Below are 14,646 nucleotides of genomic sequence, written 5' to 3'. Positions count from 1 at the left end.
GAAGGAAACAGTTTTATTTTTTTAAGATGCAAGAGCTGGTAGCAACATCTCTTTGCTTTTCGGCTATATGTTCCTTAATGGTGAGACAGTGGTGCAACAAAACCTTAGGGAGCTCCCTGCAAGGAATGGTGAGGGAGCCACCCACAATACCATGCCCTTGCAGTTGCCAACTGCCCTGTTTGCCATCTGCATCCACATGATGTCAGAGGAGTTTCTGTGAAAAAAGTTATCCCTGCAGAATGAGCATTGTCTACAATAATGCACACTAAAAACCAAGATGTGTTCAGATTTTTTATTATATTATAATTATTATATTTCTTAACAAATTTGAACTTTAGGAGCTGAGTGTATGTTCCCCTCACTGGTGCTTAAATAAGGAGGTAGGTTTGTATTGGATGTACAGATGCAAATTAAAATCCTGCCACCAAAGGGTGAATATGAATCAGGTCATTTATCAATCAATTAATCAATCAATCAGGATTTATTAAAGCACGGCAACTCACCAGATAGGCTATCCCGGTACTTGCAGGCCCTGGCGGCATATTCGAACAGCCAGGTATTGAGGACCATTCGGAGGTGATGGTCCAGATGTGTTTGGGGAGTTGTTTCCAGGTCTTTGCTGCAATGTGGGAGGAGCATCCTCCACTTCTGCTTCAGTAGATGCTGGGAGTATGGGCAAGTGAAAGGGGGCGGAGCATAATCTTCTTGATGGTTGGTGGAAGTTCAGGCGGTGGTTAATGTACGTGGGTCCTTGGTTGTGTAGAGCCTGGTGTGCATAGGTCAGCAGCTTGAATTGGCATCTTTTCTGTACCATGAGGCAGTGGAGTTTGCTGAGGTAGGGTGTGATGTGGGTTCATCAGGGAAGGCCGAGAATGAGTCTGGCTGCAGTGTTCTGTATGGTCTGAAGTCTCTGTAGAAGGTGTGTGGCAATTCCTAGTAGAGGGCATTGCCTTAGTCCAGTTGGCTGGTGATAAGGGCTTGTGTCACAGTGTGTCTTTGTGTAGGGAAGATCTTACATAGCCTGCACAGAGTGAGGAAGCAGGGGGAGGAGACAACATTGATCTGTGATGTGATTTTATGGTAAACGTATTGTCAATGATGATTCCAAGGTTTCTGGCTTGGTTGGAGGGTGTGGGTGCGGGTCCTAGGTCTAATGGCCACTAGGAGTCGTTCCATGTGTTGCTGCTGTTTCCAAAGTTTAGTACTTCCGTTAGCTGCAGGCAGTTGTTCTTCATCCAGTCGACAACGTTTGTCATGCATCTGTGGAAGTTGGTTCTGTTGGTGGTGAGTTGTCAGTGAGTGAGAGGTTGAGTTGGGTGTCACCTGCGTAGGAAATTATGTTGAGACCGTGTGATCTGATGCGGTGTCATATATACGCTGAAGAGCGTGGGGCTGAGGGATGAGCTCTGGGAGAAACCACCGGTTATCTCCTGGGGTTCAGAGGTGAAAGGTGGATCCTCTGGGTTCTTCCATTGAGGAAGGATGTCAGAGCGCGTCCTTTGGATGCCGATGTGGTGGAGTCTTTCGATCAGTATGTGGTGGGATGCGATGTCAAAGGCTTCTAAAGTCTTTGATTATGCACAGTTGACACTGTTATATTGTCACTCGCAAATGATGTATGATTTAAGAGTTCAGCATCACCAGTCTGTAGACCTGGGGTAATGATGACAAAAGTATTTGCAGGTCTTATGGTCACATTCCTAAAGTTAATGAAGAATGAGTGTGAATCATATGACGTCTGGAGGTATGTATGCTGTCTATGCTTGAATAGTGTCTATACACTGTCTTGTTGTAACAACAGTGACTTTCCAACAGGTTTTTAGGACACTGGCAGGTTTGGTGCCTCTAAAATGCTGGTAGAGCTGGAGCAGAATTAATTATATGTAGGAAGCATCTACTAGACAAAACTGACTCAACTCCACCCCTGTTGGCCTTTCAGAGATACCAGCATGTTGTAAAAACTGTGTATTTCCATAAAGGTCAGACCACCTCAGACTAAAGTGACCTCCCTGCTACTGACTCCAAGTACTTCCCTTGTTGAATTGTCCATGTTTTCTGATTTCTTTCCCCCTAAGGCCTTTTGGTGAATTTTTTGACCTCCCTCCTACTGACTCCAAGTACTTCCCTTGTTGAATTTTCCATGTTTTCTGATTTCTTTCCCCCTAAGGCCTCTTGGTGAGTTTTTTGGTACCTTGAGAAAGAGAAACACAATAAGTTGTTATTTTGTTTCGCTTCAGTCCAATGTCAGCAAGGTGTCAACTCAAAGCATGCTGCCCAATGCAGCTGCTTTAAATTGACATACAGCACTACCCAGACAAGCTGAGTAGGCCCCCTTACATATAAGAAGAGTGCCCCCCCACACTGCAGAGTATGTGGGATTGTATATTACACCCCTGGGGTGAGACTGGTGTTGAGGGTTAATCCAAGTGACTTGCCATTCGGTGAAAGTTGGGGTTCGAAGCGATCAAGATTCATGACAATGCAGCCAGGTGTTTTTATTGTTTCTTGTCGGTTGGTCTTCACAAATAAAAGGAATTCTGTCTTAGTTGAGTAGAGCTTCAAGTAGGCGCTGGTCATCCAGGTATGGATGATGTGCAGTCATTGTTTGATGTGCTGGATGCCTGAATCAGGGGAAACTTTCAAGAAGGGGGTGTTCATCATCAGAATATTTGTAAGTCTTGATACTATTCTCTGTGAGAAGAGCATCAAGTGGCTCCATGTAGAAGTGAAATATAACAGGAGGCCCTATGGAACTCTGGGGAGGGGGCTGCAGATAATAGGGAGGATCTTTTGGAACCTGGAGATGCCCATGTGAGCAAACTGGTATTCATTGGAAAGGTAGAAAGAGAATCAGTAAAGAGAATTGCTGGTGAATCTCATGCAAGACTCCAGGTAGAGTATGAGGGTGGAGTTGTCAACTCTGTTGAAGGCATCTGAAAGGTCCAGAAATATCAGGAGGTGGGGGGTCACTTTCATCTGTGATCAGAGGGCATTGTCTACGATGTGTAAGTTATCACTCTCCATGCTGTAGTGTGATCTGAAGCTAGACTGGTAGTCATGCAGGAGATGGTTATCAGTGATGTGATCTTGAATTTGACCAGAGACTGCTTTTTGAATGATCTTGCTGATGAATGGTAGGAGATTGACAAGTCTGTAGTTGGTAAGGTCATCAGGGTCTAGTGTAGATGTGTTTAGGAGTGGGAACTTCTAGGGAAGATGCCTTGTATCAAGGAGGCGTTGACAATGGTGAGTAGAGGTAGGAGAGCTTACGCAGTGAGAGAGAGAGAGTGCTATGATGAAGGGCAAAGGGTAAAACATCTTCATAAGTTGCTATGAGGAAGTTGAGTACATTGGTGAGATCTGCGAGAAATAGGGCTTTGAAGGGAGACCATTGTGAGATTCTACTAGAAGGATTGAGTGTGGAACCTGAAGCAGGATTGGCATTGCTGATGTGCTGTTTGATCGTCTGTATTCTTTTCACTGACGATGAGGTTTATGGCACTTCCCTTTTCTGTGGTTGAGGAACAAGTAGGTCTGGCAGGGGGTTGATGCCGTGCGTAGTTGTCTTGAAAATTGTTCTGTTTCCGTTGGTGGCTTCATTGATGGTGTTGGTGTAGTACTTTTCTGTCTGCAATTGGATCATTTATAGTCAATAAGGTGCTTATATTTCCATTTTAGGGGTATGGTTGGCTTGCATTGGATTGTTGGTGATGTTGAGAAGACAAGGTTGAGGGAGAAGGCTTTGGAGTGTGCTCCAAGTGTGACTTGCTGTAGCACGTTGTGTGTATCAATGAGGTTTAAGAAAATGTCTTTTGATTCTTTTACGCTTATGCTGTCTCTGAGGCTAAAATCACCCAAGAGGGTGGTGTGGTCATTTTAGATGGATAAGGTGTTGAGGAGATCTGAGAATTTATCAATGAAGTCCTTGTTCTCCTCAGTAGGCATGTAGATGAGAAAGAATGTGGTTGTCTGAGTTACAGAGGATGGGAAATGGCATCTCAGCAGCTTCAAGAAGTATAATGTTATTTGCTTGCTCAGTGTGGAGGACCAGGAGGACTTATGGATGACAGAAAAGCCTCCTCTTTTCTTGTTTATGCGGTCCATTAGATGTGTGCTATCGAATATAGAAAGAAGGACCTCTCTGCTTTCCCTATTCTATGAGTGTGAGGCTTCGTGTTAAACACTAATTTCTTTTTTTTGGACTTTTACTGGCGTCTGATTATGCTGACTCCTTCTGCTTCTGTGCTCTTGAATTAGAGACCATAAATAGATGATCATATATGTGACCGATATTAGAGAAGGTCAATTTCTTTATGTAACACCAGTTTGCTTTTATAAGCTATTATATGATTGTGGCTGTCACAATTCTGTATATTATTCTATGGTATCTCATCCAACAGAGATATTTTACTTTGGTATTGTACTAATGTACTTATTGAAGTTGCGTATGGTTTGTTTATTGACTGTATTGATTGGTAATCCAAATAAACCGTCTAATCATATCTGATTCCTGGTCTTCATTGTAGATTTGCATGGGCATGTTTTCTCCGTTTTAATGGTTCATGTCAACTTTAAAGGTCTATCTAATATGCGAGTGCAATCTTCCATAACTTGGCTACGAGAGCAACCAGTACAAGGCCCAGGACACTCCAGCATGTATGAGATTGGGTATATTTGTTGTTGGAATGTTTTGTGAGTGTTTGTACCGTCCATGTCTGGTGTGATTGTGGGATTTGGCAGTGCAGGGTGCTGGGTAATGCACATGAGTTTATCTTACTTTGTAAGTTTCAGTGGAGAGAAGGGCTAGAAATTACACTGCTAATTTCCCCACGTGGGCATTTTAAACCAAAATGTTGTCCCTGAAGAACATGGATGGAGGTCCTGATGACATTAGCAGACTCCTGCCTTTCTGCTCCATATGAGCCATGCATTCCAAAGTATTGGCTGCGCACCTGCTACTTTAGCATTGATGATGAAACTATATGTTTTGATGTAGAGATGATGCGGTTGGCGGATTCCATTACTTTCTAAGTCTGCCTGCGATCTTTGCAGTGGTCCTCACCTTGGCAGCTTTCCCCAAAGCTCATCCCTGTAGAGGACCAGAAGACTTTGTGATTTTAAAAATAGTACAAGCAGAGTGAGCACAAAAGAAGTTTGAAATGAGCAGAGAGGTTCAAGAGAGTGGAGTATTCATTTCCAAAAGAGGCAGGCTTCTGTCGACATAAACATTTCCTTTTGAAAAGGGTCACTGGCAAAGCCATGAGACCATCTGCTTCAAAGACAATGCCTAAATCATTGCAATTCAGGTTATTAGAGGCTGCACACAAACTACTGCGCTCTGTGATCAGCGATGAAATCAGAATTAATCCCGCTTCAATTACAAGCCCTGGGACTGCCAAGTGGAAATAGAAGCTGGCAGAGGGATGCGAATCTCGCTGCGAGCCCAAAGAGATGGGTTCTGCCACCGGTGCATCAGGCCAAATGCTGATCACAGATGCTTTCTGTCCTCTGATGAAGCACACATTGGATGCAAAAGAGGAAGGTCTTCTAATGAGACCCCTTGGCATATCAAAGAGAGTAAGGAAAATGTGGCTTCACCATTATAAGAGGTACTTTCTCGAAATTATTTTACTCCCTGTTACTTGGTTAAACAGAGCATCAGAAAGGAATTTATTGCATAATATTAAACATATTTTGGAAGTTTTATAATGCTCTATGTAACCTTTCTTTTTAATTCAGAGTGAACGAAGAGAAAAGAAAAGATGCTTACATGAGCAAAAAAGTGATGCAGGAAGAAAATGTGTCAAGTCAGGTAGGATAGCTGCGGGTGTTCTGCGGTCGCGGCCCTGGTAGGCTGAAAGAGATTGAAATGAATTGTTAAGTGTTCAGGATTTTTCTGAAACACATGTAATTGGGTTCAGGTCTCACAGAGGGGTTGAGGGTAAGCAGTCTACACTGCAGTCTTTGAAATTATATTCCCAGGGATGTGACTTTATGTTTCACCTGCTTGAAAGAACATTGCTGGGTCAGGTTAGCAGCCAATGAGACGAGGATATTAGCGGGGGTGTACCAGGGAGCTAAATTCTGCAGGTGTTATGGCCGCTTGTCCCAAGAGGCTTTGCAGACAGTGGCGAGAGCCTTTTATCTGATAGTGGCTTCAAAATGGAGCCAGTGGAGTGCTTTCGGAAAAGCATTTATATATTCCTGCTTGCGTAGACTAAGACACATTTGGACTGCCTGAATTTGTACCCTTTGCTCGCTTTGTATCCTGACAAAGAGTGTTTTGAGGAGACCAGAATAGTTCATGTCAGTTCATCCAGTGGCTGGTTTGGCGCACAATGGGAGTATTGCACAGAGCAAGGAGAACTGCAGCTTGATCTTTGTGACCAACACATTGACTTGTGAAACACATGGCAGTTCTTAATCAACCAGTATTCCCAGGCTGCTACTGTGTGAGGTGGTGGAAGAGTGGTCCCAATACCTCGCAATCAAGTGAGGAGTAGAACGTCAGGCTCACTTTCTCCCATTACCATTAACGTCATCCGTTCATGTAGAGGAAACTCCCCTTCATCCACAGAAGGAAGTGTTCCAAACACAAATTAATTTTAGTAGGTTTAAGTGGATGCTTGTCTAGCCAGAAATGGATGTCTCTGTACATTAGAAAGTTTACTTGACACTACTTCAGAAGCAATGGCGGCAAGCATACATACACTTTGAATAAGAGACAGGAGAGGGAAGATCCTTGGAGGATATCACATGAAGCTGGATGTGTGGAAGATTCAGCGCTTTCAAACATAATTTTGGGATAGTGACTAGGGAGAGAAGATTGAATCCAAGATGCCAACTATTCCTGCACTTTTTTGTGGCATAGTGAGCAAAATTGTGTGGTCAACAGTGTCATATGCAGTGATAAGTCAAGAAGTGTGTGGGCTATTGTCTTATTTGAATTCACTGAGAGGAGCAGGCCCTCCCTTATATTGATTATTGCTCCAAGAGTGTCTGAAGAAAGACTGGTGATCACGGAGAAGATCGGTTATTTCCAAGTACACTTGAAGCTGTCTCACCGCCATAACAAGAGGCATAAGATTCCTCTTCTGGGTCCAAAGCAAGGCAGAAGCCACCTTTGGAAGAAAACTGGAGTCAAGGTGAAGAACCACCCCATTGTCCAGAAAAGACAAGAAGGGAGCAGAGCGTAACAGAACAGCTGGCACCCCAATCCTGCATGCCAAAGTGATGGCTAACAAGAAAGCCACCTTCATAAACCTCATGCACGCCAAAACAGTGCAAAAGGATTACCCTGCAAGGTAATACCAGTCGCAAATCCCAAAGAGTGGAAAGGGGATGAATCATAAGCATGGAGATATATAATCTCTTTTAGAGCCAACAAAGCTTTGCCATCTTCTAGGCTGCCCCAGGACTCTTGAAAAGCCTGAATAGCAGCCCATTGAGCTAGAAGGGTAAAAACGAATAGATTAAGCTCAAACTCATTCCTCAGAAAATGACTCACTAGTAAACCACATCACAAAGGAGAAATTAGAGTGGCAGCACACCACCTCCAAATGACCACCTATGGCGAACATAAGACTTCACGGTGAGAGACTTGTGAATTGTCTCTGGTAAAAGACAAGGGAGACCCTTGGTCTGCACCGCATCCTTTCAAATTCAAAGCCAAAAGGGACAACCTAACTCACAGGGCAAAGGGAAAATGAAACCAGAGGCAACTGCCAACAAAGGAGGACAAAAAAAGCCCAAAGTAGGTGAACAAAACCATTATAGTGTCCAATAATGGTTTTGTTCCCTTACTTTGGGCTTTTTCTGTCCTACTTCGTAGGCAGTTACACCGCTACACCACCCACTCCTCCTGCATATCCGAACCAGCAACCTAAGAATTATTGGAAATTGTGGAAATGCATGCATTTCCATCACAGGAAATCAGAAAAGGGTAGCTGATTGTTGGGTGGGGAAACGTAAAGGTTCAAAACAGATTTCCATCCTCCGGCACCCTTCAGAAAAAAATGTCTGAGACCGGGAAAGATCACGAGAGGAAGGGAAGAGCCTGATCAGCTGGTCTGATGGACTTTGTTCAGACCCCTCAAAAGAGAGGCTGGCAGAAACAGGGGATGGTGTTCTTTGCGTGTGCCCATCTGAATTGCCACAAAACTCAGACACTTGGAGTGTGTTTTACCAGCTGATTGATGGAAGCCACTGTCACCATATTGCCTGTCTTCAACAGAACATGTTGCCCCAGAATATGAGGCTTTAAGTGCCGAAGAGCTTTGGAATACTGTTGGAACTCTAGCCATTGTTCAAATAAGATTATACTGGCTACCCTTTGAGACAAAGAGCCACAATCTTCTTGAAGACTTGTGCTGCTGATTGGATACCGAATGGAAGCACTTGGAAATGGAAGTAATCCCCTCAATGCAGAATCTGAAGAACAATTGATGACTGGATGCTAAAGGTATGTAAAGTAGGCATCCATGAGGTCAGTTATCACGATGCAGTCCTGTGCAGTTGCCTCCACCTTGAAGAGACTAGACTTTCACTAATGATTGTTCAATGCTGGTCACTGGGTGAACTTACACAACTGGACCTTGGAGTGTTTGAGGTATGGTTGACTACTTCCAGAAGCTATGATGTTATGACCACAGCTGGAATGTGTGACAACCAGGTGCCCATGTGAAACTGTCACAAACTCAGGCGGAAAAAGTCACAGGCTTAAAATCCTCCTTGCAGGCTGATGAACTTGAAAAGGCAAATAAAGGATTCCAGAAATCAGAGAAGAATTTCAGAAGAATTACCTCCATACACAAGAAACATGAACGATCAGGTGGGGAGAGTGAAGAACCGTTGAAGGAATACAACAAATTTGCGACACACTCTCAAACCAAACTGGAGCCTTTAAATGGAGCCAAAAAGAACAAGAAATGATAAATCAGCCCATGTGACAATCCCCATGATAGGTTGGTAAACCTAATAGAAACTAACTAAAGAAATATCCATAATTGGAAGGAAAGAAAAGGGAATAAAACAGTATCAGACTAGCAGCGAAGTGCCCTTAAAAGTCTACCTGCCATCTTTCAGGCAAGTAGTGCCTTTTTGTAGCCAAGCCCCTAGGTAAACAGCACCAATCAAGGAGCTGGGAACTTCTAGTAAAACTTGCCCCAAGAAAATGTTTTCCTTTGCCTGTAGCTGTAAGCTTCAGAAGGTGTTTTGTTGTTGCTGGGTATTATAGATTCCGGATAAAGCAACACCACTGCCCATGAACACTGGCGAAAAACCATGTTTACAACAGCAATTGACAGCATTGAATTCTATGAAACTCTTGAAGATCCAGATGCCTAGGGGACCATGATATGAATATTGTAGTCCCCTGTCCCCAGCTCTGACGAAGGCACCATAACCACAGACCCCTTACCCTGAAGAGATTGCAGAGACTGGCAGAAAACACTGGCTAAGAAGTTGGCCTGATCTCTGGAGGCAGGAGGTGGGGAGGAAAATGTGTTCACATAACCTATTAGAGGATTCCTTCCATGTTGCAGAAAAGTGCTGAATGCATCCACATATTAGAAATAGTCCACATCATAATTCTGTGTTAATTCCCCAGAGAATAATTTCCCGCAATATGTGCAAGAGTGGATTATTGCTGCTTCCTGGAAGGCTGATGAAATGTGGAGATTGCTGCCTGAAAAAAGAAGAGTGTTTCTTTTTCTTGAAGGACTGATGCATCTTATTGTCTAGCTCACCCCAAATAGATGGTTCCCTCAGAAGACATGAGGAGGCCTGTCGACTTCTTAGTTGTGTCAGTGTTCCAATAAGTTAAGAGAAATTTACCCCAAGCAACTAGGCCCCCTCGCCATTACCAATGCATGAGCAACTGTTAAGGAGGCACCCAATAGGATTTTCTTTGTATATATCTTCATTTATTTTTACCCTCGTCAATACTATGCTGCATAGCTTTATCCCGGAGCGTATTAATATGAGGGGGCTCATATTAGTATTCCCATTTCTACCTTGGACATGGCAAAACACAGTGGGAACTCGCTGGAATGATCCTGCTGGACGCAGAGAAGGCATTCAGCTCGTGGGGCTTTCTGAAATTGATTCTGATGAGAATGGGGTTAGGTGAGAAGTTTATCACCGCTGTTAAATACCTCTATACCTCAATATCAGCCTAAATAGTTAGCAAGAGGAGAATATCTGATAGTGATATGCTTCAATGGGGCATCTGAAAGTGTTTTCCATTGTCCACTCTATTATTTGCATTATATTTGGAGCCGTCTATTCAAAAGTTGAAGCAAGCGTATACCATCCACCAGCTGCAGCTTAACTGGTTCATGGCTAAGGTAATGGCATATGCAGATAAGAATGAAGCAAACACAAGGAGATGATGGACGGAGGGCTGAAACTTTTCAGACGCTCCCCTCCAGTCACAGATCTGGGTTGAATCCATCAATATTCTTTAGCTCACTTCACCACCCAAGTTTGGACCAAGCCATTTGCAAATTAGTCTTGATCCTGTGCCTCATGGGAACAGTCCAGCCTGAACTGCCAGGCCAGGTCCTCCCTGGACCGGAAACAAGCATCCTGGGAATGGTTTCGGGGTAACACCCCTCATCAGCCAGGCTATCTTGAATCCAGTGGAAAAGTGAGCAAAGGACTCACGTCTGGGCATACCCTGCCAACTAGGGGCAAACAAAGCAAACACAAGGATATGATGGACGGAGTGCTGAAACTTTTCAGACACTCACCCACAGTCACCGATCTGGGTTTAAGCCATCATAGTTCTTTAGCTCACTTCGCCACCCCAGTTTGGACCCAGCCATATTCAAGTCAGTCTTGATTCTGTGCCTCAGATGATATCGCCATTCTGTCATCATTTACGGCTCAAGCACTCATTGGTACTGAGGCGGCAGAGGGCTGTTTTGGCACAGTGTCTGGGTATAAGTTGAATATTAATAAAACTAAGATCATAACTTGTTTACTGCCTGGCTCCCCAAACTCCCAGCATGTAAAAAAAGCCACTTACTTAGCAGTTCATATCTCCTCCTATATAAGGGATATTATCCACCTTAATTACGAGGGACTGTACTATGATCAATGACTCTTTTTTGCAGATGGAAGAAGCTTCATTTGGGGCTGATCGGGAGGTGCAACTTGATTAAAAAATGTATATATTTTGCCATGGTTTCTGTTTTTGTTCAGCTTATTTCCTTTATATCTCCCCAAGCCGTTTTTCAAAAAGGTTTAGACCAGATGGCTGAGATTCATATGGGTGTATGAAAAACTTAATTGTGCCATCCGGTTTTTGCTGTTACCTCATGAGATGGATGGTATGGACTTTCCTGTGTTATGGCTGTATTTACTTTCCTCATTTGGGTTGCAACTCTTTTTCGTCATGGTTGGGTCTGACTGGCAGTTTTTCTCCAGAGCAACAGATTCCTAGACGCACCCAGCCAGACCTATGCAGGTCCTGTTTGATAGAGTCTAGATCAAAATCCACTAGATTTAAGATGCTTTTTGTCTATCACAAAATCTGTCTTTCTATTAAAATGTATTGTAATATCTCGACGTTTAATCACTACATGTGACTTGGCCTAAACCTAATATCCTGTGGCATCTGCATGAGGGCTATTTCCATTGGGTCATTTCATCATCTTTGTAGTATCATGGGCAGAGCTTCTCTCAGTGACATAGCTAGCCCTTTGGCTGCCCACGGCCGCTTTGAAGAGCGGGGGGTTGCTGGCGAGATTCCGGGGATTGCCACCTTGTGACGGTTGCAATGTGGGGAGGGGCTGGCAGTTTCCGCCCAACACGGCAGGTGAGAGCAGGTAGAGGCCCGGGGCGGACCCCCCACCCACTTGATATGCCACTGGCCTCTTCATGTACTTACAGCTTAGGGACTTCCTTGTCCATCTTCTGGCTAATGAAATCTCTATGTGTCATAATCAATTCTTGGATTCGTTTATCCACATGCCTACATGTCACTCTATTAGTACTCCATACCAGCCTTTTATTAACAGTAAATAAAATGAACAACATCTCCATCAATTGGGGATCAAATGAACTAAGAATTAAGACTTGACAGCGACTGTGGAGGATATTAGGCTTAGAGTCCAGCTGACTCAAAGCATACTTAGGGGCCGATTAGGATGGCGGATGGACTTGCGTCCGTCCGCCATCCCAGAGGTGGAGGGACCGTCCGCATGGGCTGCGGCGGTCCCTCCGTGCAAATTAGGATGTGACCGCCACCCTGGCGGTCACATTCTGGATAGTTAACATTGCGGCGGGTGCTGCTTCAAGCAGCACCCGCCGCAATGTTAAAAGTGCATGTTTAACATTTACATGCACAAAGCGGCAGGCACCGCGCGGTGCCTGCCGCTTTGTGCATGTAAATACTGGGGGGTACCATAGGTACCCCCCATGTGCACCCCCCACCCGCCTACACCCTGGGGGCCCGCAACGGGCCCCCAAAATCAAAAGTACACATGCTTTTCCCAGGCGGAAAAACCGCCGCGGAAAAGCATGTTTACAAATGCATCCTAATTTGGCTGGCGGTGTCTGATAGACACTGCCAGCCAAATGAGAGCTTTTCCGCCGCGGTTGTAATCCGACCACGGCGGAAAAGCAGCGGACAGAAACCAAGACCCACCAGCCATCGTAATGCGGCGGTGGGTCTTTGGTGACTCCGCAGAGGATTTTTCGCCTCCTCCGGGCCGGAGGTGGCTTCCGCCGGCCCGGAGGAGGCGGAAAATCCTCCATCCTAATCGGCCCCTTAATGTGTCACGCTTTAAAGCTCATTCGTTTAAGATTTTATATGACATGATTTATACTTGTTTTACTTACAGAGATTGGGAGATTTTTCATCCAGTGGCATTCTCCAAGAAATAAACACTATCACACATATGAGCAACAGGACCAAGAGAAAACAGGCCACAACTCTATTGTCTTCCTGGGGTATCCAAAGATACTGGAGTGGATGCCTTACTCACTTAATGTGACATGCTTCATCATCTGCGCTTATCCACAGCCTAGTAGAGTAGTACCACCAGGGCGGACTCAACCAGGAAAAAATCCTTGGGAGTTCTTAGATAAATTTGAAACTGGATAGTGCAGGGATGCAGATACCTCCTAGTATATCCCAAGATAAGTTTTTTATTGGTAGGATACTGGAGTGTGGTTAAAAACATGAACAAACAAGATTAATGTTGAGATTTATTGCTCAATTAACCGTGATCAAAAAGAGTGACAGCATGTATCGACCCTCACAATGAGTCTACATGGATCTGGGGTGTTCTTTAGGACTAGAATCGTATCCCTGCCTAAGCCAACTACACATTCATTCTGTGTGTAAGAGGTCTAAAACTCTCACCTGAGATTATAATCCTACTGTGGAGCGTACCCTAATTTCGTGAACCATCGGCAGTGATCTGAGCATCAACTCCATAGGTTTATGGGGGCTGCCAGTACCCTAATGCAAGCGTAACTACAGAATAGCAGCTGACACCAGATACAGTTGAGTCTGTTCTGGTGGTACTACCCTACTATGATGTGGATAGACGCCAATGATGAAGCATGTCATGATAAATGAATGATGAGTCTACTCCAATCTCTCTGGATACCCCAGGAAGACAATAGAGTTGTGGGCTCTCTTTTCTTGGTCCAGTTGCTCATATGTGAGTGAATGTATTATACACCTCACAAATAGTTTATAATGGACCTACTGGCAACCTTTGATTACTTTCGGTGTATTGGGCCTAGTGGAGACAGTACTCAGATGTTTGCAGCCTGTCCAGTCCTTTTTTTTCTTCACCATTTAATACATAATTAAGTAAAGTATGATTCCAAGTTAATCATGTTGAGGCATTCTAATTCAATACGGCGTAATGTGATCACAATTTATTTTCTCTCTATTACAGTGGCAAGATTGGGCATTCCTAGCACTCGGTTGCAAAGCGAGTTCCCAGATTTAAATGCATGCTGGCACAAAATGATTCTTGCCCGTGGCTTGGTATTTACAATCACCCAGCATTTTCCTATCAGGCGAAAATTGAAAAAACTGTGGGCTCCTGTTAAGTAGGGGTTCCCTTCTTGTATGCCTGGCTACCTTTAGGGGATTTCATGTCATTATGATTTGTATACTTAAGGTGTTTTGCAGAGATTTCATCATTATTGATATCATGGTGCTACGACATATGCACTTTTTTCACTATTGTCAAGTTCCATATATCTGTAATTGGTATTGAAATGACATATACCTGTTGCTTTGTTTCCTGTATTTAATTCTTAGATTAATTTCTGGGGAAAAAATAAGGAATTTACTCTGATGTTCCATCCCCTCCAAAATGGAAGAACAGCTCGCATCCTCCTCCACTGCTTTGACAAGCGTTTACAGTCTGAGAGTACACCTTTAACGACTGATACATGTTCTTGTCCATGGGATCCTTCAGGATAGTGTTCTCAGACATTAAACAGACTGCCCAAGCTAGCCACCAAGAGTTTCACTGGAACAAAGTCAGACAGTTTCGTGTCCACATAAACCAATGGATAGAGGTGAGCCATGAAGTGAGGAAAAGTGATCATATCTGGATTCTTCCATTCCTGGAAAACCACATCAAAGCTCCACCTTTGTAGAACATTGAAACT

The sequence above is a fragment of the Lissotriton helveticus genome, chromosome 3_1 (assembly GCF_964261635.1).
Source record: "Lissotriton helveticus chromosome 3_1, aLisHel1.1, whole genome shotgun sequence".
Classification (NCBI taxonomy): domain Eukaryota; kingdom Metazoa; phylum Chordata; class Amphibia; order Caudata; family Salamandridae; genus Lissotriton; species Lissotriton helveticus.
This window is presented reverse-complemented; position numbering follows the sequence as displayed.